The sequence below is a fragment of the Cynocephalus volans genome, chromosome 2 (genome assembly GCF_027409185.1).
Source record: "Cynocephalus volans isolate mCynVol1 chromosome 2, mCynVol1.pri, whole genome shotgun sequence".
NCBI classification, from domain to species: domain Eukaryota; kingdom Metazoa; phylum Chordata; class Mammalia; order Dermoptera; family Cynocephalidae; genus Cynocephalus; species Cynocephalus volans.
Genome location: NC_084461.1, coordinates 29,257,738 through 29,283,796, shown reverse-complemented (window position 1 = coordinate 29,283,796; position 26,059 = coordinate 29,257,738). Strand labels below are relative to the sequence as shown.

The 26,059-nt window shown below is 44.7% G+C and overlaps 1 protein-coding gene across 4 annotated transcripts in view; it reads right to left on the bottom strand.

Moving 5' to 3' along the window:
• Positions 1-26,059, bottom strand: part of PDZD2 (PDZ domain containing 2) — a 364,182-nt gene that overhangs the window by 299,107 nt on the left and 39,016 nt on the right. The gene's annotated exons all lie outside the window — the stretch shown is intronic.

Genomic DNA, 26,059 nt, shown 5'->3' with positions numbered 1-26,059 from the left:
AGCTGGAGACAGACTTCTAGATCTAACCTCCCACTCCTTCCAGTGTAGTGGGAAAAGCAGGTCTCGAAAGCAGAACAATCTGAGTTCAAACCCCACCTCCACCCTGCTCAGGCTGTGTGACCCTGGCAAGATACTAAACCTTTCCAAACCTCACTTTTCCATCTGTAAAATGGGCATCATGCAACCTATTTTGCAGGAAGTTGTGAGCATCAAATAAAATAGATAGATAGATCATCTCATTTGATAGTACATATTTCATTTGATTAATATATATTAATAGACCATAGAAGATGCACATTGTGCAACAGCTATATATATATATATATATATTTTTTTTTTTTTTTTTTAATTTTATTATGTCGATATACATTGTAGCTGATTATTGCTCCCCATCACCAAAACCTCCCTCCCTTCTCCCTCACCCCTCCCCCCCAACAATGTCCTTTCTGTTTGCTTGTTGTATCAACTTCAAATAATTGTGGTTGTTATATCTTCTCCCCCCCCCCCCCGGTTTGTGTGTGTGTGTGTGTGAATTTATATATTAATTTTTAGCTCCCTCCAATAAGTGAGAACATGTGGTATTTCTCTTTCTGTGCCTGACTTGTTTCACTTAATATAATTCTCTCAAGGTCCATCCATGTTGTTGCAAATGGCAGTATTTCATTCGTTTTTATAGCTGAGTAGTATTCCATTGTGTAGATGTACCACATTTTCCGTATCCACTCATCTGATGATGGGCATTTGGGCTGGTTCCAACTCTTGGCTATTGTAAAGAGTGCTGCGATGAACATTGGGGAACAGGTATACCTTCGACTTGATGATTTCCATTCCTCTGGGTATATTCCCAACAGTGGGATGGCTGGGTCGTATGGTAGATCTATTTGCAATTGTTTAAGGAACCTCCATACCATTTTCCATAGAGGCTGCACCATTTTGCAGTCCCACCAACAATGTATGAGAGTTCCTTTTTCTCCGCAGCCTCGCCAGCATTTATCGTTCATAGTCTTTTGGATTTTAGCCATCCTAACTGGGGTTAGATGGTATCTCAATGTGGTTTTGATTTGCATTTCCCGGATGCTGAGTGATGTTGAGCATTTTTTCATATGTCTGTTGGCCATTTGGATATCTTCCTTAGAGAAATGCCTACTTAGCTCTTTTGCCCATTTTTTAATTGGGTTGCTTGTTTTCTTCTTGTAAAGTTGTTTGAGTTCCTTATATATTCTGGATATTAATCCTTTGTCAGATGTATATTTTGCAAATATTTTCTCCCACTCTGTTGGTTGTCTTTTAACTCTTTTAATTGTTTCTTTTGCTGTGCAGAAGCTTTTTAGTTTGATATAATCCCATTTGTTTATTTTTCCTTTGGTTGCCCGTGCTTTTGGGGTCGTATTCATGAAGTCTGTGCCCAGTCCTATTTCCTGAAGTGTTTCTCCTATGTTTTCTTTAAGAAGTTTTATCAACAGCTATATATAAATATCACATATAATATAAATGATTCAGAAATTAATCAATAATAATTCACAAAAATAGCTATGAATTAGAGGCTGGGCATGCTGCATACTCTATCTCCCACATCCTCACAACAACCCTATTATCAGTCATTTTATAAATGGAATCTAATTTCATGGACATTGCATTTGTTAAGACAAATTAATCTTTGTGATCAGCAACCAAGAAGCATGTACATCTCTGAATCTTCTTAGGCTAGATAAAGGCTATAAAGCAGTATTGTATCAGGTGTGGTCACTATCATCTTCGCCCCACCACTGTTGGCACTTGCCAAGGAACATCCAAAAACAAGGGCCCTTTAACATCCAGACAGGTGACTTGCATAAGTGCATTTTGTGTTTTGCATTCAGCTAAAGTACACCACTCCTCCTCCTCCTCTGAATTCTTTAGGTCGATCCTATTTATTGGACAATTACGTCCCTTAGGGCAGTGTTTCTCAAGGGCTGTGTGTGTGTGTGTGTGCATGTGTGTGTGTGTCTTGGGGGTGGGGGCAGGTGGATATTGTGCTACTGGCATCTAGTGGGTAGAGGCCACAGGAAGCTGCTAAGCCTCCTACAATGCACAGGACAGCCCCCCTCCTCCACAACAAAGATTTAGCCCTCCCAAAATGTCAACAGTCCTGAGGTTGAGAAATCCTACCTTAGAGGCAGAGAGAGAATCTTAGATGGTGGTGGGGTGAGAGAGGGAGGAATGAAGGCTGAGGGCTATGTTTCCAAATTAAGGCAATCACTACTTGATACCATTTACGGAGATGGGGAAATGCAGAAGAGAAACAGATTCAGGGAGAAGTAGGGCCCCATATTCCAACTCTCTAAGCCAACCTCAGCCTTAAAAATATTTTCATTCTTAGCCTCCTCATTGTTAATAAATATTTATTGACAAACACAACTTTAAGGCACTAAGCCACTAAGATTCACTTTTTAAGATAGGGAAAGTGGAAAAAATTGCAAAGCAGTAGGCATAATTTGATTGCATTTGAGGTCTTTTTAAAGATAGTATATAAATATATAAATGCTAGTTATCGAGGGACTTGTACTTTCCACTTTATACTTTCCTTTCCTTATTACTTTCATAATAACTTTTTTTAAAAGAAAAAAGAGGCATTCCTTTGAAGTCAGTCTTTGTGTTTTCAAAAAGCCCCTCTGAAAATGCACAGTGTATTTCCTACTGGAAGCTATAACCTATTAGGACATCAGAAGGAAGCAGAGTTGGGAGGGAAAAGGACACCAGCCAAGTCAATTATGCAGATAGTCCTATGCAGGATGCTGTGAGCAGTTTCCAGGCAGCTCTCTCATGGGTCCTCCACTAATGCATTCAGATTCCAATCTGCCTTTTCTTCTTGCTTTATCAGTTCCCATGTTTCTAATCTGGCATGCTCACTGTGGAGGCATGTCAAAGTCAGACGGAAGGGTCCTTATTTAGCTCCATGCTGCCACCCTTTGCTTCAGCCATCACGATGTGCTCAGTCATCAATCACCTCCTCCAGGAAGACTTCCCTGACCACCCAGGCTGTTGACAATTCATTTTCTGGTCCTCACATGCTTTTTTCACTATGTTGTGATGTTTTTGAATATACGTCCGTCTGCTCCATTAGACTGGGAACTTAGAGTGGACATCTGCTATGCTTTTTGGCTACCCAATGCCTTTTGATACTCCTCCTTTTTGCAGAATTTCCCCATTCATAATCCCACACATCTTTAAGGCAGACACCAGAAACTTGCTGTCACATAATCCTGCTGATGTCACCAATTATGGCACTACAGCTAAGGCTAATATCTGGGATCCTGCTCACAGAGCCAATTATAGAGCTCTTATCCTGTTTGTGACGCCAATTGTAAAGCTAGGCAACCATGCTAGTTGTCAGCCTCTTTTACCTGCCGGTAACCCTGCATCAACTGGGCCGACTGTCAAGCTAGAGCTGGGTCTGGAGCCCACAGACCCCTCCAGCCCATTCACAGACTGGGTCACAAACCAGGCTGGGTCACCAGACCACACATGCCAGACTGGGTCACCAGATCCCTTCACATGCAAGTCTATGAGCTAGGTAACCGGCCAAAAGGTCCTTGGAAGCCGCAGGTTGGAAAGCATGGCTGTGCCAGGTGGATGCCCTAGGCAGACGCCCACCCGAGTGCTTCACTAAAACTCTCTCTCTCTCTCTCTCTCTCTCTCTCTCTGACAAATACAAGAATAGCAACAAAACTAAAAAGATACATTGGCACGCATGCACACTAACTCCACTCACACACACATGCACACATACACAATTTGCTTACAATGGATGTGCTAAACCACACCCAACAGGACTGTGGAGAGGGCCCTGACTAAACTATTCTATTTTCTCAACACTTGCCTTCCTGGCTTCCCTTGCAGCTAGGGTGCATGCATGTGACCTGGACTCTGCCAATCAGAAGCAAGACGCACAAAGCAAAGGCTGTCTTGTGAAAGCCATTTTGGCAAAGGCAGCTGCAGAACACAACTTTCAAAGCCAATAGAAGCAGAGGATCTAAAATTGGTGTCTAGTGCTCAGCAGCAAGCATTGGTGCCTATGCAGCAAGCATTGGTGCCCATGTACCAACAGGGGCAGAAAGGTCTCTCCTGGAGCAGTGCATTGTCCAGACTGGCTGCTTTGCTTCCAAGCCAGTTCTGCCTCTGCTGGAACTTCTTTAATAAATAACTTCCCTGCTTAAACCAGAGTGAATACCATGGTTCTCAACCAAAATTCTTAACTGATAACCGAGGTCCTCAAGGCAGGAATGGAATCTACTTCATTTCTCTGTCACCAGTATCTCGCAAAGTGTTATGCATATTGAAGGCACTCAATCAATTACGTTGAACTAATGAAAAAATGGATGGAGAAGCCAGACTGTAAATGATTAGCCCCTCGAGTCCTCTTTCTTTCAGGGATTATTAAAAAGTATGATTTGTGTCCTAAGTCTCCTGACTAATCAGAAAAGACACAGAAATGTCACTTTCCATAGTGATTCTCAAACTACGTTCCTCTGGAATAATGGTGGCGTTTCCACTGCTAAAACTGAATCATAGTGAGTTTTTCCAAACACATAGAGAGAATTTATTTAGTACAAGGAGTTTTGTCAATTTCAAGTTCTCACTCAGACACTTTTAAAAACTCTGGCAACTGCTACTGTTTTGTCAGCAAGTGCAGCGGATGAACAAGTAACCATGTGAGTAAGCAAATACTCGAGCAAAAACTCAAAATCGCTGTCTGCTTAGTTCGACAGTTTTCCCTTCCCCGCATCCATTTTGCTCACTGGATTTTAGATTGCACAAAACACAGGATCTTATTTTCTGCTGTTAAAATTGTTCCAAGTTCACATAATGGAATCGAATGAATCAACATTTTATTGAATGAACACCACTGACTTACAATTTCTTGGTCACCTGAACTTTTTTGGAGACCTGCAGTTCTAAAGCCTACCACCACCATGTCATTCTTCTATTACAGGCTGAATTGTGCACCCCTCCAACAATTCACATGTTAAAATTCTAACCCCCAGTACCTCAGAGCGTCACTGTACTTGGAGATAGGGCCTTTAAAGATGTGATTTAGTTAAAATGAGGCCAGTACGGTAGACCCTAATCCAGTTTGACTGGTGGTGTTATAAGAAGAGGAAATTGGACACACCCAGGTGCTTGCACACAGGGAAAAGCCACGGAGGACACAGTGAGAAGGCAGCCATCTGCAAGCCAAGGAGAGAGGCCTCAGAAGAAACCAACATTGCCGACACCTTGATCTTGGACTTCCAGCCTCCAGAACTGTGAGAAAATAAATTTCTGTTGTGTAAGCCATCAGGTCTGTGGTACTTCATTATGGCAGCCTGAGCAGACTAAGACTCCTTCCTTTTAGCCTCCTAGACTCTGATCAGAGTCTACAGACACAAACAAGGAAACCAGAGCCGGAGCCGCTGGCTGCCAAACCTTCTCCCAGGCAGGTCCTCTGCCTCAGTGTGCGCTCCACACCCCTGGCCGGGAAGGTGGAAGAACAAATTGTGACTGTGCTCTGGAGCACGCGCACACACGCACACACATGAATGTCCTGAATGAATCAGAAGATCCCCTGCTTGCCATCCCCATTAGAAAGTCGTTCCTTTATATATGCGTGGTGCCCTCCTTCTTATGCTCTTTTACGGCACAAATACCATCGGGAAGAGTGACCTTTAAATTCCATTAATGTGGATGAGTTATACAGAGGAGCTGACAGCACAGTCAGACCGCACCGGACCCTTTGGGAAGGCCCTGCAGGAAATTAGGAGAGGAAGGAGGAGGAGGGAGGGGCCGAGGCAAAGTGTCTACCTCAGAATTGTCTCTGCCTTGTGCAGGCCCCAGGTCCCTTCCAGAGACAATAGTTTCCAGGGACAAGAGAGTATTTGAAAAAGGACCCTGGGAAGGCCCCTGCTTTACCCTGCCAGGTGTCACTCCTGCCCTGTGCCCTCCCAGATGCCCACCAGTGGCTGGTGCACAGTTGCTCTGAATTAGACTCAGGGCTCTGGGGCATAACAGCACAACAGGAACGGGAAGTGTTCTGCTTTAACCAGCCTCCAGGACTTCCACGTGGGGAAGATAGGAGGCAGTGGCTTGCTTTCAGCACTGCCACATGGGTCTCTCTTCGCAATCAGTGGAGATGGAGAAGGCACAGACTCAATGATAGCTTTAGAAGGTAGAATGAGCAGAACTTGATGACAGAGGGTGGTTAAGGGGTAGGGAGGCAGGGACAGAACTAGGATCACTCAAGTTCTGGCTTAAATGGCCAGGTGGACCATGGAGATGATTGCAGCTTTTAGTATGGTGACTATCCTGCTATAATAAATATATTTATGCATCTCGTTCTCAGACTAGACTGTATTCTCCTTGAGGGCAGAGACAACATTTAGGCACTTCTGTATCTTTCAGTCATGAGTGTGGAGGATTAATTCAGCACTTGCGTAACAAACATGAATCGAGGGCCTACCATGTGTCCAGGACTAGCTCAAGCACTACACTGGATTTAAATTGCAAAAGCCAGACACACAGCCTGTACTCAATACATGTTTATTGTCTCTTGGGTAAATATTTTACAGGATGATGCATTAACTCTATTTTCTTATTTTCTGTATTCTTAATGTTCTGGCATCCGGAGCCTTGGCTGGCTGGAGAGAAACTGTCCTTCCCAGGGCTAGCCAATTCTTAGAAATAGCAAATCACTTGCCCTCAGTGCAACTTTCATATGCAAACCAATCACTCAAGAGGCCATACCCCCCAACTACCTCTTTTATCAAGCTTTCACACATAGCCCCCTGCCCTATTCACCTAAGGCTGGGTACTAGGCACTACTAGGGACAGCCCCTAGGCCCCAGTGCCCACTGACAATATTTAAACTAGCCAGTCCTAAGCCCGTTTACCCTGCCTTCCCCATTCTTTCCCTCACAATAAAGACATTTGCCCACACCTTCCTTTCCCTCTGCCTCCTGAACAACCCTGATGCTTCCCCATGCCACCTGGCGTGGCGTGCCCCAGCTCCTGTTTCTAGGGGTCTGTGAGTAAAAACTTCTTTCTTCGTGCAGTCATTTCTATATTTGTGTGTCTTATCGTACCTGGTTTTTCTTTTTGTTTTGGTGGTTGGCTGGTACTGGTATCCAAACCCTTGCCCTTGGTGTTCTAACACCATACTAACTGACTGAGCTAACCGGCCAGCTCTACCGGATCAAAACAAATCCCGGGTACATTTTAAAACAGATGGCTAAATGTGAATAAGCATTCAGTAACTGTAAATTAACAACCGATTCCTTCCAAGCAGTGTAAAGTACATCTTCTTCAAAAGAGAGAAAAGAGGTGTTAGTTCTATCTATGTTATAATTAAATGAAAGTGACAGAGTTTTGGGAGATGGGCCAAATCTACACCCAGACAGTCCTTAATCTAATATGAGATCATGGGTTTGGGGCAAGAATGAAGAACAGAGACAGGAAGGAAGGACAGCCTTTGCCATATGCCCTGCAGAGCCTTGCACAGGCCGGGAGAATGCAGTTGATCTAGTCAACACTTGCCGCATCAAAGTCAAGAATCTTCCTTTTCAGAAATGACTTTATTAAGGCCAGGCAAACCAACAAAACAAAGAGATGAAGGAAGCATCCCTTTTATGATGTTTATTTCTTAATGGTGGCATCAGAAGCTCCCATAAATCCAGAACTATGAGATGAGATCATGGTACACAAAGCACATGGCACAATGTCTTGTATCAAGTGAACACTCAACAAATTATATGTGTTATTGCTGCTGTTCTTAGTGACTGGTGAAACAGATTCTACGGCTAAGTGACTTTTCTAGTAAACATCTTTTGGATAACCAATGATCAAAAAGACAATGAAATGAAATTCATTCAACATTATGGCTGGCATATCATTTCATCTTCTTTTGATGATTCTGAATACACTTTAAGATGTCATCCAGCTTCTCATATGCTATGAATAACATGAACTTCCTCTGGATCTTAATGATCATGAAATATATCCTGATTTATTTGGTTCCTGGATGTATACAAGGTGATTCCATGGGGATGCTGGGGGACCCATAGAATCACTGGGCCAGGAAGAAGTGTGACATACCCATGGGGCATCCAAAGAGCTATGACCCTTCCAGGTATGTCAGCCGTGTGCATGGTTATTTCCAGGGAAGAACCAATCTAATCTTGAGTAAATGCTGTGAAGTCCTCTAGACTAAAGACCTGAGAGGAACAGACAGAAAACTGGTGTCTAAGAGCCCTCAAATTAGATATTAACTTTTCCCCCCTCACCATGGATCTATCCAGGTTCCACAGAATAAGACATTTTATTTATTAGAAATAAAGTTATATAAATTTTGATATCTGTTTCTTCACATTTGTCTCTAGGGATTTTATATGCCAAAACAGATGAATCCAAATACAGGAATACATGACTCAAAGGAATTCTGCCAAATCCACTTCCTTGGTTTTGAGTTCCAGATATGGGGGTATGTTTAGTCCATTTTCTGTTGCTTATAACAGAATACCTGAAAATGGATAATTTATAAAGAATTGGAATTTATTGCTTATAATTTCAGAGGCTGGGAAGTCTAAAGTCCAGGGAACACATCCAGTGAGCGCCTTGTTCTCGGTGGTGGTGACTCTACAGTGACATAGGTTGTCACATGTCAAAATGGCTGAGCAAGAGAGAGAGCTAACCTCCTCATCTGCGCTCTTTTTAAAGCCATTAAAACCATACCCATTACTCCACGAATGAATCAATCCATTCACAAGGGCACAGTCCTCACAAGCTAATCACCCCTTAAAGGCCCCACCTTTCAATGACCATAATAGGACTTCCCATCCTCTTAACACTGTCACAGTGGGGGTTAAGCTTCAGTGAATTTGGGGGGGCACATTCAATACACAGCAGGGTACAAGCACCAGATAAACATCAACTCTCCAGAGGCAAGAAGAAACCAAGTATTTCTTTAGGAAGTGTGAGGTTGAAACACAGCAAAGCTTAGTCTCCTGCTCCCGTTCCTATAAGACCTCCAAAACTTTCTCCTACCTCCTCGGTAACACTATTTCCCTTTCCAGAGTCTTTAAACTTCCCTCATCCATCTTCCAGAACATTGGCTTAAGCATTTTCAGACTGATAATTCAAACAACAGGCAACAATAAGGACCGTGGAAGCCTAGACACACATGTAACCAACGGATGCATCATTAGGAGTCACTCATGCACCAGCCCTGGTGCCCCACAACCTCAGCCAGAACCAGTGCCTGGGGGTACCTGACTGGTAGTTCTGCTTTGGCCCTGGCTGGCCACCCATATTTCCAATCCAGACAAACTCTCCTGGCAAAACCTACTGAGCCAAGCCTATGGATATAAATCCATTTCCACCATCAGTGCCTGTTTGCAGGGAAAGACAGATTCAATATATTCAAATCCTCTTCTGATGCTTATCTAAAGTCACTATCTAAAGTAAATGCCAGTTTACTTACTGGGAGTCAGAAGAATGAATACCCACATGTATCCTTGACTTCAATGATCTAAGAGCCAAATTGGGAATAATTGGTATGCAGATAAAAAGGTAATTAACAATGCATGGTAGTATCTAATGGTGGAAACTCACTCAGCCTAAGGTTCTAGAAATCCAGAAGCTGGGGCGGTCCAGCAAAGCTTGGAGGAGGAGGCAGGCCTTGAAGGCCAGGCAGGTGGCATGAATCACTGAGTGAGAAATGAGCCCTGCAAACGGAGCAGGTGGGAAAGCACATGGCAAATATAGAGGCCAGTGAATACACCTGTCTCCCTTCTGGGATGGGCACAGCATGGTCAGACCTGGGTAGAGCACAAGTGATGCCACTCCTCAATTCCATGCCCCAGCGAGACATGACCAACGTCATAGCACCAAGGCTTGGTGTGGTCTTGGAGTCCTCAACACTGTGCTCCATGCAGCCATTAATAGTCAATCAGAGCTGGTGACTTTCTTGATGAAAATCACTTTGCTCTTTCTGCCAGAGAATGGAGTAAGCCTAGGCAGGGCGAGGAATTCTGGAGCTGGACGTGTCCAGATCACTGCATCAGTATTATTTCCTGGATATGAAGAGCAAGGAGAGTTCGTGTCAGTTACATCTCATTCCTGGAGTCAGAAGGTTTGACCTCGTGGGGCAGTCAGGCTGACACTCTTGCAACCACAAAGACTGTGGCACCATTACCCTTCATTACCGCTGATGTGATCCCAGGCTCCAAATCCTTTCCAATTCCACCCAAGTGGCCGCATAGCAATCTATCCCCAAAGATGGTGTCTCCAATTCCTCCCCTTCCTGTGCATACATGCCACTTCCCTATTGAGAAGTAAAGTTTAATCTTTCATCCCTTTGAATCTGAGCTGCTCCGTGACTGCACAACCAATGAAAGCTGGCAGAGTGACGCTGTGCCAGTGCTGGTCCTAGCCTTTAAGAGGATTAGCAGTTTTGCTTCCTCTCTTGGAAGCCCTGAGCTGCGATATGAGAAATCTGGCAACCCTGCCCAAGAGACCACATGGAGAGACTAGATGGAAAGGGAGAGGCCCTGTGGCCCTGTGACCACAGGGAGAAGGAGAGAGAAAGGCCTAGCTATTCCAGTGCCCCAGCTGAATCCAGCCTTCCAGCTTGTCACTGCCAAGGTCTCTAACTTGAGAGCAAAGCCTTCCTGGACCCTCTGGACCAGCCCAGCCATGAGCTGAATCCCACCAAAGGACCCAAGTCAATGCCTCTTGAAGCAAAAAACTGTTTAGCCAAATTCTGCCCAAATTCCTCTCCCAAAGAATCATAAGCACTAAAATGATTTATTCTCCTAAGTCACTAAATTTGAGTGGACTGTACTGCAGCAACAGATAAACAGGATTATCTACACATGGGCCCCACTCCACAGACAACTGCAAGTACTTCTCAGGGCTCTGGGTTCTCACGCTGATCCCTACAAGTCCCCTGGGCCTTACCATATCCAAGAAAGTCAGAAACCTGCATTCTGGACCATGACACCACACTTCTGATCGCCCACAGCCTCTGAACTTTTCTCTTTTAATTCGACATGTACAATTTCTCAAGAACACAAGTTAATTACTGACTTCAAGACTCAAAGGTTCCAAGTGTTGTCTATTTGTTATTCTATTTTAAGGGATCCAAAGGGCAAACCTCTCTTCTTTTGGAGCACGGTGCCTTTGAGAGCTGCATCCACTGCTTGGGCTAGGAGACTGGAAAGCATGTTTGTTCAGATGCACAAAGAAAAGCCTGCAAGTCTGCTGTAAATAACCCTCACCATGCTCCCGCCATGGGGTAACTGCACATGGGGATGTGCTTGGCCTGTAAGGCTTGCTATGGCCCTAAAGCTCACAGGGTCCGACCAGCTCACTTTGCAGATGAGGACACTAGGCTTGTAGATGAGATGTGGCTAGTTCAGGATCAACGAGGAAGTTGGTGAGGACTGCAGGCAAACACCCACCCTGCGCCACCATTCAGTAATGACTTGCTACCTCTCTCTACCTCCCTGTACTGATAGTCACGTGGGGTGGAGTGTTTCTGGGAGAGGCTGACAGCTCCAGGGAAATGCTTCCTCTGCACACTCCCTGGCTTGTGTGTGTCACTGAAGGTCCCCTCAGTTTAAGGCACATGTGCACAATCAAGCACAGGCTTTCTTCTGCTTGTCCCAATGCAAGAATTCAATGAAAACCTCACCCTAGGCAAGAACAGAAAGACCCTCTCCTCTATTTTTAACTCTCCTTCCCATTCTCTAACATACATACATACACACAGTAGCTCAGGGCACAGTACATTTTCTGGTTTAGTAGTGTGCATGTGTACCCACTGCCCTTTAATTAGATTGGATTGCATATTTTGGTGCAAAGCCACAGAGATGAGCCTTGCTGGTTTTGTTTTAGCAAACAGGGCAGTCCAGATCCCTCTACCAATATCCATCTGCTGATGAACATCTGTTATGGGCCCTGGCATCTGGAAATGCCTTTAGTCGCTCTGACCCCAGCTTGGATACTAAGGCTTGGAGGCATTCCAGAGAGAATCAGCAGATAGGAAGAGCTCCTCTAACAATAGCTGTTATCACAAGGGATGGTTGGAAATTGTTGCAATATGTACTTTCTGTTACAAACAATGACTTCCTCCAATGCCAGACCCCCTACTAGGTGCTTTGCAAACAGGTTATTTCCTTTAATCCCGACAACAACCCGATGAAGCAGGCTTTAATTTCTCTATCTTTATCGATGAGGAAGCTAGGGCTTGAAGTTTAGAAACAAGCTCCAAGTGACCAGCAAGCAAGATGCAGAACTAGAATTTAGATAGAAGTCCAGCCAACTGAACGATCCATGTTCTGCATGGATTTTGCATGGATACTGCACTGATTTAATTAAACTTATCTCCATATGATTCATTAGTGTAATTCATGTCAAGCATATAAAACCGTCACCTATGTGACAGTCTTTGAGTGCTACTGGGATCACAGAAAGACAATCCAGCAACCAAAAGTGAAGTTCAAATAGCTCATGCTCTTCACATGCATTTTTCAAACATCATGGAGGAATTACGTGGACCACAGCTATGTTTCTTAAAATTCCCCTTTCCCTCTAACCCATTTCCTTCACAGCGATTACTGCTCCTCTCCTTTCAGCATTTGCCCCAAACCTCCTCCCCCAGATAGAAACAGAGCTGGGGAGAAGAGCTGTCCCCTGGCACATACTCTCCAAAAGTTGCTCCTTCTCAACCAGTTCTTAAGGAAACATGTTGACGTGACTTTCTTTATGGCTTTGTAAAAGATATTGGAGGAAGCTCGGTGGAAAGTAGGGCCACCAAATCATGAGGGAGCGTTGCTTTTTCTAAGCCCATGTTTCCCATCATTCAAGGTGTGCTGACCCAGGCTTGCATCCTCTAGAAAGAAAACCAGCCCTGGCTTTAACCCTCTCACAAAGAACCAAAAGAACCATTTAGGCAAAGCAGGACCCTCCTCAGAGGGTGGGGAAAGGGAAGAAACTGAGCTGAAAACCTCCTGGGTAGGTGGGCAGGTGGGAGAAAGTCTGGAACAAGTCCTATTACTAATTTCTGTTCCGTCATATTCACATTCTGGATTTGTTTATCTTATCTGTCTACTGATTTATTTTCCAATTACAGAGTCTCCAGTGATAATCCTAAGAAAAGCTCAGGAGTGCAAAATCCAGAGTAGCTTGGCATAGATTTTATACACTGGCTTTCTTAAAAGGAAAGACAAAACCATCCAGGGAAAGAAGGACTGTTGTCCATTTTACAGCAGTGGAAGGTAAGAAGTGGTTTTCAACCGAAAGACTCATTTTCCAATCACTAAACACTTTCCTTAAAAACAAAAAAGTTAGCTACATTTTTCCAGGTCTTATTACTATCCAAAAGTTCATGATTCTAGAAGACGGAATTGAATTGGTATAGCTATTCCTACAGTCTTTTAGAAAACATCATGGAATCCTTACCATTATTATAATCATTTAAAAATAATTGGTGAAAACTACCAAGGCCATCTGGACCCAAGTTTAGAAAATAAAGATTGGAAAAAGAAGACCAAAAACTGAGGGCTTTTCTTAATGTTTTCTCAAAGAACCATGAGATTAGGCCTGAGCCATAGATGACCCCAAATTGACCTTGGCCCGATGCCAGGTTGAATGTCCAGACTCAAGCCCACCATGTCGCACAGTTCTAGGGAACTCCATTCATGATGTAGATTTGGTGACTCTTGCTCTCCTGAATTGATCAGTGTACACTCTGTAAATGGCAGACTGACTTTCCAAATAATAATTTGCAGAAACAGCATTTCCTCTTACAACAAACTAGAAGCACCAATTTCACCTTAAAAATAGCTTTGGGGGCCATAGAAGTCAGTTGAAAAAGAATAAGCATAATCCAAACCCAGAACACAGCCAAAGAAAAACAATGCCCAGGCTACTGCCACGTGGCCCCTGCCCTTAGTACACCAGTTCCCCATGGGCCATTTATGGCTGGAACCAGATGCTGTAAGTGAGGGGTAAGCAGTGACCACTGTTGTCCCCCTATCTACCCCATGATCTGCAATTTTAATTTAAAATTGTGGGTGAATCATATTTGTGTGCAGAAGGGGGCAGGGAGGGGCCACGGGGGAGGGGGGCAGGGATTTAGATAAATAGGTTGCAAAGACATAGGGAAAAATGCCAGACCAGAACTGAGAGGATTGAATCTGATGGGCTGAAACTGTAAGAACACGCCGTCCGCTGCCACCCACAGCCTGGTATTGTTACATCCGTCTCAGAATGAGGCCACCGTGAGCCACTGCTATTACAAAGGGAGGGGCTCTCACACTCGTGTATGTGGGGACAGAAAAAGGAGCATCTCAGAACTGATAATGTTTCAAGTCCCTTCTAAAAATGAACAACTGTGATGCTTTAGGCTTCTGGGACTAAAGTTCACTTTTGTAATAGTCTCCAGGTGGATGTGAGTCTGTCTTTCTATAAAGGTTGTATCACTGTGCTCAGACTGCCATAACAAAATACCACAGACTGGGTGGCCTGAACAACAGAAATTTACTTCCTCACTGTTCTGAAGGCAAAAAGTACAAGATCAATGTGTCATCGGAGGTGGTTTCTGGTGAGGCCTCCTCCTGGCTTGGAGACGGTCACTTCTTGCTATGTTTTTCTTCTGGGTGCATACAGAGAGATCTCTGGCATCTCTACCTCTTTAAGGACATCAGCCTTGCTGGATTAGGGCCCCGCACTCAGAACCTCATTTAACTTTAATTACTCCTTAAAGGCCCTATCTCCAAATACAGTCGTACTGGGGGTTTGGGCTTCAACACAAGAATTGGGGCGTGCACAATTCAGTTCAAAACAGAGGTTACAGGTCGGGGAGTAAAATGATGGGATTGATTTGCTTTTAAACAAACCTGCCTTCGGCCCAGGCTCTCTCTCACAGCTTCTTACCCTGCCCTTTGCCCAAATCAGGAGGCTGCTCCCCACTCACCACATGCCAACCTGCCAGATACACTTCTCTGCGCCCCCCCACCAGCCATCCCTCCCAACTGCTGTCTAATGCAGTTCTGCTTCTTGGAATAGATCCCCCGTTTCTCCCACACATAACCTGGCCAAATCCTGTCCCCACTGCCTGCTAAACCTGTTCCTTATTTATAAATCGAGGTCATTTCTGAACCTGTTACCTTATATGCTTTGTCTATAAGGAAGCTCAGAGTCAAACTGCATCTGACCATTAGCAATGTATACCTACACACAGCAAATATCTTGACCACCCCTTTTATTCATTCATTCATTCAACAAATTTGTATTGAACACCTACTGCATGCAGTCATTAATCCAGTTGTGTGGGATCCATCAGGAATAAAAACAGCAAGGAATCCTTCCCTCAGAGAGTAGACGTTCTTCCTATCCATATTTTCCCGTTGCCCCCATTTCTTCCATTTCTAAAATATTTATTATCCTGTGTTTATTTCAATCATATTGTATTTGAAAATATTTGTTATTGTATTAAACTGTATAAATCTATAATTTATTGACTTATATACTTTTCATAAGGGTCTAATTGCTTTTGGCAATAAGTAGGTAGAGTCATTGTAAGGAATAAATTAGATGATATGTATAAAGTACCAAGCACATTGTAGGGGCTCCATACAAGGTGTTTTCTATCTTCTTAAATCTCAGATATTCTTTAAGACCAACCTCAAATCCCTTCTCTCTCTAGTAGTCTTTTTTTTTTTTTTTGTCTTTTTTTGTGACCGGCACTCAGCCAGTGAGTGCACCGGTCATTCCTATATAGGATCCGAACCCGCGGCGGGAGCGGCTCCGCGCTCCCAGAGCAGCACTCTACCGAGTGCGCCACGGGCTCGGCCCTCTCTAGTAGTCTTTAATGGCACCAGAAATGCAGGGATTTTTTTCTTCTTTTTCTATCTTCCCCTAGTACATATTCATCCACCATATAATTTGACACCTTGTTATATTCTTTCACATACTATTCTCTAATTCTTTGCTGTGTGTAAACCAGACTTCCTTGGGGTAGATGGTAAACTTCTGGAGGGAATGGAGCACATACTGTACATTCTTAATCCACACAGCACAATCAAGTTTACATAAGAGATGAAGTCATGTGCCAGTATTTTCTCTCCTATTCTCATTCTTTATTCTATTTTTAAAATCTGTCCCTCTTCACAAAACAATACATGGTTCCTTAATTGGGGTGAGGGGAGTTCTTCTGCATTCAAAAGTTAATTTGCTTTATATTGCTAGAACACATCCATCATTTAACATGGGAAAAAAGCAATAATACCTCAAACAAAAGACACATTTCATGTAATTAAGAGTAAAGGACAAGAATATTACAGTGTTTTCTACAGTAGGAAAAATCTGCAGCCAAAATATTTAAGAAAAAGAGAACTAGTTAAATCAATCATGCTGCATCCATTGGATGGAGCATTATGCATTCATTTTTTAAAAATAAACACATTTTGAAGGCTCTTTGATGAAATGGGAAGATGCACACAATGTGGGAAAAAAGCAGTATACAAAATGTAGAGTGTGATCCCAATTTTGTCAACATTCTATTTACATATATGCATACACATAGAAAAAAATTGAAATGTCTTGGAAATGAACAGTATCTATAGGTGGTGAAATTATTGATAAAAATTTGCCTCTTTTTTTATACAGCCATTTCTCTTATAATCAGAAAAAAAGAACACACATTGTGTTGAAAACTGAAATCAAAGTCCTTCTAAACATCACTTTGGGGACAGGCGCTGCACTGGGGACAGTTATCCTGTCTGGGGTCAAGCACTTGCCCTGGTCCTAGCATGCAGAAAGTATTCCTTTAAGTAATGAGGGTTGCTTTTTCTTTAAAGTACCCTGTAATTCAGGCTTGCCACAAAATCCAATGGATGCTCTTCACAATAAAGGCAAAAACTTCTCTAGAAATAAACATGAGTATTCTGTCCCTCCCATTCAGAAAGGATGAAGCCCATTGCTATCCCATGTATGGGTGGGGCTGAGAAGACTAGCTGGTGGCCAGAGGTCATTTCCAAAAGAGAACGGTGTGCACCACATGGAATAACACCAATGTGAAGGCACGGGCCATCCTGCCCCAGTTCCTGTCCCTCAGTGGGCTGAGAAGGGATTCACAGCTGCTCTGCAACATCTCGCTCCATCCTTCCAGCCAGCATCCATGCCAGTATTTTTAAGGCACAAAACGCACAATTCTATTAAAAACACATGTGTCTTGTTTCAAAGCATGGTTAGCAACAGTCACTAATATTCAGTAAACACACCACCAACCAGGCGCACACACTCATTCAACTCCAAGTCTCCAGTTCTGAGTATTAAATTCTTACAAAGAAACAAGGGATCTTCTGGCTGGCACAAATTTCACGATAATCTCTTGGGCTTTCTGTCTGACTTCTTGAGAGGACTGTTTAACCTGCTTGAAAACACTAACCGTTCCCATTGTTACCATTTCTCAAAGAGAACAGAGAGGATCAGTAGGGAAGAATTTTTAAAATGAGGGCACGGGCCAACTGCAGAGTGGGAAAAGTGAAATCCAAGAGCTGGAAGACTGACTTCTGCCCTTGGGTCTATCAGAGCCAATGTGTGGCCTTGGGAATTCTACACGTCTTGCTTAGACACCTGTAAAACAGGGAAGATTTGGACTCACTGAACTCCGAGGTTTGAGGTCATCCAAGGTGAAAAACTTGGATCCTGCCATCAGACAAACCCAGCTTTCAATCTATTTCTTCACTTAACAGCTGTAGCAACTTAACTTGTCCAAGACTTGGTTTTGCCCTCTGCACAATGGGGCGAGCAATGGTGCTTCCCTGATGGGACTGCTTGAAGATGATATGACACAAAAAAGTCCCACTCCCAGATGGCTGACACATAAAGCTCCATACCTCCTCTTCCCCTCTCCTCCCAGTAACGCTGCTATCAAGCTCAGGAAAAAGTACGTACAAAGAACAGCTAAGCCGAGGCTGGTGGGGGACGGGGAAAGAGATAACCAGCCAGCTAGTAATTGCGAACGGACTCTGTGTCTGTGAGCTAGAGTTTCTGCGGGAACACAGGCCATGTGGCTGCTGAGAAGGCAGTTCCATGCACACAAATCATCAGGCATTTAAATGCTCCCTCAAATCCTGATGCTTGGGGCAGAGGGGGATGCTGGGAGGGAAGCTTCAGATGAGATATTTTAGACTCCAGGAAAGGGAACAGAAAGCTTTATTTATCTGGGCTCCCCAGCTCGCTAATTAACTTACAGACTGGAAGCTATTCTCGTGGGTCTGCACATCTTCTTGTTATTAGAAAAATATCTGCTCATTATCCCCATGGTTTCGAATGTGAGAGAGGACCAGAGTGAGGTTCCCAGATGCAAATGTGTGACATCAAAGCTGCCTCGGGCATGGTGTCCCTTGCAGAGCCCTGGCTTCGGGAGATTAGAACAGGTACTGGATTTTCTAAATAAAACAGGAGGACTTTCATGTCTGAGGCTGAAGGGATTGTGAGCAGAAAGACAAGTGCCATGAGTGGTCAGGAAAAGGCTTCAGTCACTGGACAAATATTGGTGGAGGATCCACTGTGTGCTCCTGGGTCTGTACAACAGCTCATCCCCAGGGATTGGAGACTCGGGTCTCAGACGGCAGCTGGCTCTGGCTCTAGAAGCACACCTTACACCCTCGGGCACAGCCAGCGGCAGCTTGTGCATAACCGGGCGACTGTTCAGGGACAGAGGGACTGCGAGCCTCTGGCACAGTGTCCCCCGAGAAGATAGGAGCGCAAGCTCAGAGCAAGCCTGGCTCCTAACACTTCAGGAAGACTCCCTCCCTTTTCCCCACCTAATCTAAGGTGACCAACCCTCCTGGTCTAGCCAGGTTTAAAGGGTTCTACTTCCAAACCACGACAGTCCTGACAAACTAGGATGAGTTAGTCACCTCAGAATGTCCCACCTCCTTCCCTTTGCCTCCTTGGCCGGACAACGGCTTCACCCTTCCCTTACTGGGAGACTAATATAAAACAGCTTGAAAATGTTTGCCTGACTTCCTGGGCCTTGGTTTCCTCATTTTTAATATGGGGATAATAATAACCACATCATGATGTCCTTGTGAGGAGTAAATGACATTATGTGTGTTGAATTGTTAGCTCTCGGTGGACACTCAGTGGTGGTTCCTGCCTAGCCCTCTTTTTTTCAATGTCACCCAGAGTCAGAGCCTAACAGAATCTGTGTTCACAGCACACACAGGCAGCTCCTGCTGGGCGAGACTCGCACCAGAAACGGGGAAGCAGGCAAAGACTTGCTTCCTGGACTGTAAACCTGGAGAGCGAGGCCATTGCCCGGAGCATCTCAACCAGACCCAAAGGACTTAGGCTCCTTGAGGTGGAACACAGGAGTCTCAGAGGCCTCCCCACACCCAAGGGGCAGCTTTGGGGGCTTCACGCCCACGTCCCCCTCGCCGTGCCCCACCGGCTCAGTGCCAGAGGAACAGACTAGGAAACAGAACAGGCAGTGGGCTCTTCCCCACTTTAGAGATCACTGTTTTCTGCAAAAAGACACAGAAGAAAGTCTGAAAGAGAACACGAGGAAATGTTAACAGTGGTTATCTCTGGGGGCGAGATTCCAGGTGAATTTTTTATCTTCTTTATATTCTTTCCTATTTTCTAAACTTTCTACTGTGAATTGCTTCTACGGTCTGAAAACACAATGCTCGTGTTATTCTTCACAAAGGGCCAGTTTACCTGATCCCTCTCAGGCCGAGAGCAGGTTGGCCCCCAGGTGAGTCACACCCCTGTGAGCGTGGTGAGGTTGTAACATGCAGCCCCGTTCTGGAATCTCTGATGGAGGAGGTTCAGAGCTCTGGGGCCTGCGATTTGAGGACGCTGTGATGACCTGGAAACTTCAGGCCATCAAGCAGAATCACTAGCCTTTGAAGTGAGCTGAATGAAGACTCTTTCCTCAACACAGGACAGAGGCTCATTCAGGGTAACTTAGTTGTCCCCACTGGTCAGAGCTCACGTGTAAGAGGGGCCCAGAGCTGGGGACAGTGGTGAGGAGCAGGAGAAAGGGGTTGAGGCTAAGAGACTTCACTGTATGGCCATAGGACAGGTTCCGAGGAAAATTTACCCCTCATTGAAAGAAAGCAGTTAAGAGAACCGCTGCAACGTGCCAAAGCCCCTCAAGTTTCTTGTGAAGGGTATTCTCAGCTCAATTAAGACAAGGTGCAGGAGGACTCCTCCTGTAGTAAAACCCCCTTTCCTGTGCCCAGGCTTTGTTGGTTCATTCACTCACTCATTCATTCATTCATCACTCACTCCTGAGTCCATCACTCAGGTGTGGCAGATACTGCATCCATGAGGCAGGAGGATTAACTGAGACCACCCTCCCGCTAGTCCCATCACCACCGCCGTACAAGAGGAAACCTTCAGGAATAATAGTGATTGGGCATTTGTTTTGATGAGTGGGTGTACAAGCTGAGGGGAGCACTGGCATGCTGATTTTTTTTTAAGAGGCCATGGAAATAAAGAGAAGGATAAGGAGAGATAAGACAGCTGCAGGAGAGAAGAACTTTGGGGGAGAGAAATCAAAAGATGTCGAAGGTAGAATTTTGAAGACATTATGTTCCTCTATCTCCCCCATGAAATCTTCAGGAAAATACACCTTTCACCAAATATTTCTGAATTTGGACTGGGTAAAACCCAAGAAAGTGCTATATTCTGTTCTCAAGAGAGGAGGAAGGTGAAAGCTAACGCTGACCAAGGAGGTCCAATCAGATCTTTGTTAATCCTAAATAAAAAGAGACCATCCCTGCCCTCAAAGAGTTCAGGGTGCAGTGTGAGGGATGCCCTGCAAATAAATGAGCACCTAAGGTGGTGCGTGCCAAGAAGGGAATTGAAAGGGCCTTGGGCACAGAATTTACGGGGCACCAAAAAACTCTGTCATCAAGACAACTGATATTTTAATGCAGGCTTTTACAAAATTAAAGTTAATGCCAAAATTCACGGTAAACAAAATATCAACATTTGAAATGAAGACAGGATCTAGGGACAGGGCTGGGATTACGCTGAGACGCATGAGTGCAGAGTCAGATTCTGTCTTTATTTTCAAATGTTGATATTGATAGTTCCATGTAGACTTTTTGGCATTAATTTTGATTTTTTAAAATATGGCATCAAAATCTCATTTATCTTGATGAGGGAGTTTTTCGGTGCCCTTTAAATTGAGTGACTAGATCTCCTGGCCCTAACCCAGTTCTGAGTGGGAATCTGGTACCAACTCAGCCGGAGAGGCCAGAAAATGCTTCTCTCATATAGTAGTCTGTTCTATTGCTTATAACAGAATACCTGGGTAATTTACAAAGAAAAGAAATGCATTTGTTACAGTTTTGGAGGATGGGAAGTCCAAAGTCCAGGTGGTGCATCTGGTGAGGGCCTTCTTGGTGGTGACTCCACAGGGTGTCACATGGCAAATGGGCTGAGCAAGAGAGAGCTAACCTCCTCATTTGCACTCCTTATAAAGCTATCAGAACCACATCCATTACTCCATGAATGGATCAATCCATTCACAAAGGCATAGTCCTCACAAGCTAATCACCTCTTAAAGGCCCCACCTTTCTTAATACTCTTACAATGGAAATTAAGTTTTGATGAGTTTTTGGGGGGGGATATTCAATCCATACCATCTGAGGACACAACGCTCAAGGCGGACTTTGAATACATAGAATCTAACATACACAAAAATAAATAAGTCCATAAAGGCAACCAGGTCAGGGCACAGCCTGTGCAGAAGCAGAAAGAACAATGGTGTGCTCAAGGAAAGAGCCACCAGCAGCGTGTAACTGGAGTGCCCAGTCTCATTTCAGCCCTGAGGCCTCTTTCTTCACAGGTAAAACAGCGGATGGAACCAGGTGACCACTGAGTCATGCAGCATTTTATGGCACACCTCCTACATGGCAAGTAGTGTGGATTTAAAAATACAAGAAAATGCAGAAGATACAATCCCTGCCGCCAAAGAGGTCATGTCAAGCCAATACACCCTATGGCTGAAGACAGCCCTATGGTTGTCTCTAGCTCTTAACATTACACAAGCATTGTTTGGTTTTTGACATTTTAAATGCTACCACCAATACAAAAACATTTTGTTTAGGAGTTGCCCATATTATATAATTTTCTTTAAAAGCAATATTCAATCCTATGCAGTTATGTATTGATAATTCATTTCAAAAAGGGCTTTGATGGTTGAAATCCCATTTGCTCCTTTCCTTAGCAGGCTGGAATGAGTTCTCTCATCTCTCATTTTCCAGGTGAGGAATTGGAAACTTCAGCATTTCCTCAATACTTTCTGACCATAACATCAGAACCGGGACTAGAATCCAGATGTCCTAACTCCTGCGTGACCGTCCCTTCATTGATTTGTGTGCTGGGAATGAGCTAGCACACTGGAGAGCAATTTCCCTCTCTTTCCATCTAAACTTTGCTGACAAAGCAACTCCGGGCTTCATGCTGATCCCTGGAAGCTGTGAATGCACACTGACACTTTGGGGTTGGTTCTGAGCTCCCTGCTGAGGGTGGCAGGGCACTGTCCGGCCCTAAGCCTTCATCAGTGGAGACAGAAAAGAAAGCATTTCCCTACTCTCCCCCACCTGCACCCCCAGACTCTGCACCCATTCTGAGCAGACAGAGGGCCCAGAAACCTCACACTCAATCATTAACTGCACAGCAGGCCCCCATCATGCCGTAGCCTCTCCATCAGGGATTTCACTTTGCACACCAAAGTCCTTGCCAGATCTGAAAGCTGTCTCTTCCCACCCTGAAATTAAAAAACAAACAAGCCACCAAACCTAAGCTAAGTGGCAGCGCTCACTTTCAGGGCTGGAAGGGAGAGCCATCTCACATGGTGGCCTGCAACAGACACCAAGTCCCCGGCCTGGACAGAGGTGGCATGTCCTCTGGAAGGCCTGGGCAGCATCTAGCAGCCAGTTGGATGCAATCCCTGGACCATGGGCAGCACCCCATCTCCTCCCAGGTGTGGCAATGCACCCTGGAGGGCTGGGATGTATGAAACAGGCCTGTTGGAAACATTATCATGCTGGAGCCCTCACATGCAGTCCCCATCCTCATGAGGGAGGTGGGCAACTGGCCTGAAGAAGGGCCCGATGCCTCTGTGTCCTGCTGACATGAGCCGGCCCAGGCGCCCAACAATCCTGGGGGAGGAAGGCCACGAGGGCATCAGATAAGGAAGCAGGGAACTGTCCAGAATGCAAGGGAAGGGTAGGAAACTGAGTCAGGCCAGAGCTTAGCCCCTCTGTGGTGCCACCTCTAACCACTCCCCACAAACCCCTAGACTCACCTGCACTTCCTTACTGCTTTGTACTGTTATTGTCACCATCATCATCATAGTCATCATCACCACCACCACAGGTAGCATTCACTGAGTGCAGTGGGCTAGATAGGGGCCCCCTGAAAGATATACCCACATCCTAATCCCCAGAACCCATGACTGTGACCTTATTCGGAAAAAGGTTTTTTGCAGATGTGATTAAGTTAAGGATCTCAGAAGGAGGAACTTATCCCGGATTGTCCAGGTGGGCCCTGAACGCAATGACACGTATCTTTATGAGAGTGATACGACCACCAGAGCTGGAAGAGGCAGAGAAAGACTCTCCCTTAGGGACTTCAGAGGCAGCAGGGCCCTGCCAACCTTTTGACTTTGGACTTTGGCCCTCCAGAACTGGGAGAAAATAAGTGTTGGTTTAAGTCCCACAGTTCATGGTAGTATGCTGTGGCAGCACCAGGAAGCAAATGGACTGAGCACCATTACCCTGATCACAGGCCATCTACTGCGCACACCCTCAGCACGTACAGCCATTCCAGGCACCAGGCAGCGTGTCTGCCACTTTGCAAGGTTGTCCAACAACTTCAAGAGTTATCCCATTTAACAGATGAGCAAACTGAAGCTCAGTGAGCAACTGGCCAGGGGTCTGGGACTCAGCTGGAACACAACCCTGTATGAACAGCTCTCTCCAACCAGAGACCATAAACGTGTTGACAGTGTCTTACAACTCTGCGCCCTCCTCAGGAATGTGCACATAGGACCTGAACTCATTTTTGATCCCAAATGACACTTTTACCAGACTGATTTCTGAGGCTTGGCTCCTCCTAAAAGTCAGGGAACGACTAACTTGGGGATGAGAGACAATGTTTCAAATGACCTGAGTGGTGTTTTTGATGAGTTTGCCAGCACCCAAATAGCTCAGATGAGCCTATGGGATTTCTCTCTCTCCTTCCTACGGAAGGACTTTGAAGCCAAGACCCCATCCAGAGACGCCTTAGCATTGCCTATCAGAGCAGAAAAGTGGCACAGTATGTTTGCCCTCTTTTTGGACAGAGATTATGGTCAACTGGACTCACAAGGAGAACATCATAACCTTCCAGAAGTCTCCCTGACCCACAGTGCCGTGCCCCAGAGAAGAGTCCTGAATCTTCTCTGGGAACAGAGAGGAAAATCTCAGAGGTCAAGGTTAGCTCCACTCAGGATTCGCAAGATACAATCAACTGTGACAGGGCTCAGCAGAATCCAATCAGAAGGGGTGGGGGTCATAGGGACTAAATTTACCACAAATATTTTTAATGTGTCTTATTAGACACACCACATACATGTGAGGAGCTGGCTGGCTTGAGCCACAGTTTCCCTTGTACAGCAACGCACCTTGTGGCTGGATGTGGCTTCATCTGGAAATAAGGTCTGGACATGTCTGTCCTGATTCCACAGATGCTGGGCCCCTCCAGGCCCTGCAACAGCCCTGATGCTTTCAGTGTTGCTGCTGTGTAACCGAAAATGCTCATTACCCCAGGGAGGCCTGTAAACGCAACAAAAACTGCTGAAAGAGTAGTTCTGCCCTGTTGTGAACTGGCTAACTACCTCCTGCTTGAGGAAACCTAACTCTCTCAAGCAGTGCACCTGTTAAGTCAACACTGCAGTATATTCATTCAAATCTTCATTGAGGAGAAAGGAAAGAAGGGGGACCCTGGTATGTAATCAGCACCTCCGGAGTGGTTCTTCTCGGCTTTCTGGAGCAAGAAGACAGCCTGCTGGGCAACCCCCTTAGTACCCCAGGGCTCAGAGTGTGTGCGTGTGTGTGTCTATGTGTGTGCATGTGCATTCATGTGTGCACTGCACTGCTGTATCCAGCACCTACCTGAGTCACCTCTTAGGAAAAATGGGTAAGAAACTCACCCAATCCTGTGGGTTTTGCCACCAACTTGGGGAAGGGGCAGTAAGGAGAATGGATTATTATCCAGGGTGAGTGCACATGGCAGAGAGAGCACTCTGGTTCCTCTTCCTTTTCTTATAAGGACACCTGTCCTATTGGATCAGGGCTCTACCGTCATGACTACATTTAACTTTAATAGGGCCTCCTTAATAGCCCTATCTCCAGTACAGTCAAGGGGGGTTTAGGGCTTCAACATGTGAATTTTGCAGGACACAGTTCAGTTCATAGCAACATGCAATCTTGGAACTACATGTCCACAACACACCCAAACTCTATCAAAGCCTTTACTGATTAATCTGATCTTGCTGTCAACACACCTGTACTCTGAATTCCTTTTAGAAACTTGGTTACTTAGTTTGGACTTGTTAATGAACTTCTTTTGTATCTTGAGTGTGAGTGTATCATTTTGCCCATTTTTATTTCTCACCCCAAATGAACACAATCTAATAGCGTGTGTTGGGTCTTTAGCCTCATTGTACTAACTTCACAATCCTGCTTGCCTATGGCAGATGTACAAAGATTCTGAGTGTTTAGGTCTTCACCAAACTTATTGCAGAGCCCTGTAATTTCAGGTATAAAAAGACTAGAAAAGTCTAGCAATAAGAAAATTCAATAAGGTAGCAGATTACAAAATTAATGTATGAAAATTGTTAGTTGTAATACATACAAAAATATCAATTAAAAAAAAATGGAAAAAATAGCCCTACTTTCAGTAGAAACTAAAAAAGATTTTAAAACCTCTGATATATTGACATATTCATATCAAAATTCTGATATATTGA